Genomic DNA, 3,023 nt, shown 5'->3' with positions numbered 1-3,023 from the left:
ACTTGCACTTTTACACTTTAGCCCTGAGTAAATTTAAAAGTTACTTTCGTAAATCAAACATTTGCATAAAAGGACTCGTACTTTTATAAAATTACATAAATACCCTTATTTTCACCACTTTACCCAAAATTTTTACACAATTCAACACTTGCATTTCTAATGCAACTTTTGGATAAATATATATTTTTTACAGGGAATAAAGTAAGAAAAACATATTTGCAAAACTACCCTTCACTCATTTTGAGATTACCTCCCATCCAAATACATTTTGCAAAAACAACCCTAGGTTTTTTTCTGTAATTACAAAAATACCCTTTTTACTTGCACTTTAAAATTTTCAAAAGCTTCACATAAACACACATGAGCTTTATACAAACAAACACATATTTCACACTAACAAAATATAGGTCTAGCATTACAAGTACACGAACTGTCACACTAATGAGGAAATGTCCAAAATAGAAGTTGGAGAGTTTTTCAAACCCTACAACATTGCTTTAGGGTTCAAGTTCAGAAACCCAAAGTACACAGCTTTAATTTTAAGTTTGAACAAAAGTTGTATTTAAGTAAATTTTGTCTTTACTGAGGTAGATTTCATGTAGTTTTGGACATAATTGCAAGTTTTCATGCAATGTCATGATGACTTGCATTCTTACATTTTGATCCTAGGTAAACTTTGAAAGTGACTTTTATACTTTACTTATTTTGCATAAATGGACCCATACATTTCCATTAATCACATCTAGGTCCCTATTTTCACATAAACACCCAACTTTCATAGAATTTAACATATCTATTACAATGTCTTTCCTATGGTGATACCAATTTGACACCTAGTGTCACATTCTTCCTATGTTTTGATTCTACCTCCCCTTCTTACCCAATTAACACTAAAGGGCCCACATTTTTCAAAATTACATAAATACCCTTTTTCCTTTATACTTAAATTTGAGCATACATACACAATAGCAACATACACACTTTTACACTCAAATCTAGGGTTTATAATCCTAAATACTTGAATGTCATAGCCTTCCCCTCTAAAAAGAATCTCGTCCCGAGATTCTGAAGCAGAATGGAATTGGGCAATTAGATTTGGGAATTGGCTTGAAGGAAGTTTGGGAAATTTCGTTGAAGGTAAGATTCAGTTTCCCAAGTCGCTTCTTCTTCGGTGTGATGATTCCATAAGATCTTATACATTTTAATCTTCTTTCTTCTAGTGACTCTCTCTTTGGTATCAAGGATTTGGATAGGTTGTTCGGTGTAAGATGGATCTGGTTCAATCTCAATGGCTTGTGCTTCAACGATTTCAGTAGGTACTTTGATACATTTCTTGAGTTGAGAGATATGGAAGACATTATGAATAGCAGCCAATTGAGATGGAAGACGAATTCGGTAAGCCACTGGGCTACAGACTTCAAGGATTTCAAATGGTCCGACATATCGTGGTGTTAACTTTCCTTTTATGCCGAAACCTGAACACCTTTGGTAGGAGATACTCGGAGATAAACAAAATCCCCTACATGAAATTGCAGAGGTTTTCTTCTTTGATCTGCATAGCTTTTCTGTCTGGATTGGGCTGTTTTAAGATTGGCTTGAATAACCTTGATCTTATCTTCAGCTTCAATAACTAGGTCTGGTCCAAAGATTTTGCGTTCGCCGGTCTCAGACCAACTCAAAGGAGTTCGACATCTTCGACCGTATAACGCTTCAAAGGGAGCCATTTGAACACTAGACTGATAGCTATTGTTGTAAGAAAACTCGGCCAAGGCGAGACACTTGTCCCAGCTTGCACCATAGTGAATAATACAAGCTCGGAGCATGTCTTCAAGAATTTGGTTGACTCGCTCAGTCTATCCATCAGTTTGGGGATGATATGCAGAGCTTCAAATTAGTTTGGTTCTAAGAGCATATTGCAATTGTTCCCAGAAGCAGGCAATAAATTGTGCCCCTCGATCAGAGATAATTGTTTTAGGGACACCATGCAATCGAACAATTTGGTCAAGATAGACTTCGGCATACTTCTTGGCAGAATAAGTGGTATGCACAGGAAGAAAATGAGCAGTTTGGTAAGTCTATCAATGACTACCCATATGGAATCATGTTTTTGGGATGTGTTGGGAAGACCAACTATGAAGTCCATACTAATGTCTTCCCACTTCCACGATGGGATGGGTAGTGGTTGGAGGGTACCAGATACTCTTAGATGACTGGCTTTGACTCTCTAGCACGTATCACATTCGGATACATATTTAGCAATTTCTCTTTTCATTCTGGTCCACCAAAAGTTTTGTCGAAGATCTTAGTACATTTTAGTACTACCAGGATGAATAGAAAACTTGGATAGGTGTGCTTCATCAAGGATTTGTTTATGAAGTTGATGATCTTTAGGTACAACAATATGATTGTTGAACCATAGAATTCCTTGATGATCAGTGTGGAAACACTTATATTTTGCTTCTCCCTGAAATAGTTTCAACTTGATAATTTTGATACCTTCATCATGTAATTGTGACATGATAATTTTATCTTGAAGGGTGGGTTCGATAGATAATAGATTTAGACTACCTTGAGGAATGATCTCCAGATTGAGTTTCTTCATCTGATAGCAGAGAGTTTAACTGAAGATTTCTATGGATAAGCAATGACAATGTGCCTTGCAGCTAAGTGCATCCGCAACCACATTGGCTTTACCAGGATGATAGTGTACTTCAAGATCATAGTCCTTAATCAGTTCCAACCAACGCCTTTGCCTCATATTAAGGTCAGCTTGAGTAAAGATATATTTGAGGCTCTTATGGTCAGTGTAAATGTTACACTTGGCGCCCATAAGATGATGTCTCCAAATTTTGAAAGCGTGAATAACCGCTGCCAATTCAAGATCATGGGTTGGATTCTTCATGATTCCGGAGTGCTCTGGATGCATAAGCAATGACCTGGTTGTTTTGCATAAGAACACAACCAAGTCCAGTTCCGGAAGCATCACAATATACATCGAATGGTTGAGTGCTATCTAGTTAGGC

The sequence above is a fragment of the Panicum hallii genome, chromosome 4 (assembly GCF_002211085.1).
Source record: "Panicum hallii strain FIL2 chromosome 4, PHallii_v3.1, whole genome shotgun sequence".
Lineage (NCBI taxonomy): Eukaryota > Viridiplantae > Streptophyta > Magnoliopsida > Poales > Poaceae > Panicum > Panicum hallii.
Note: the sequence above shows the minus strand (reverse complement) of the source record.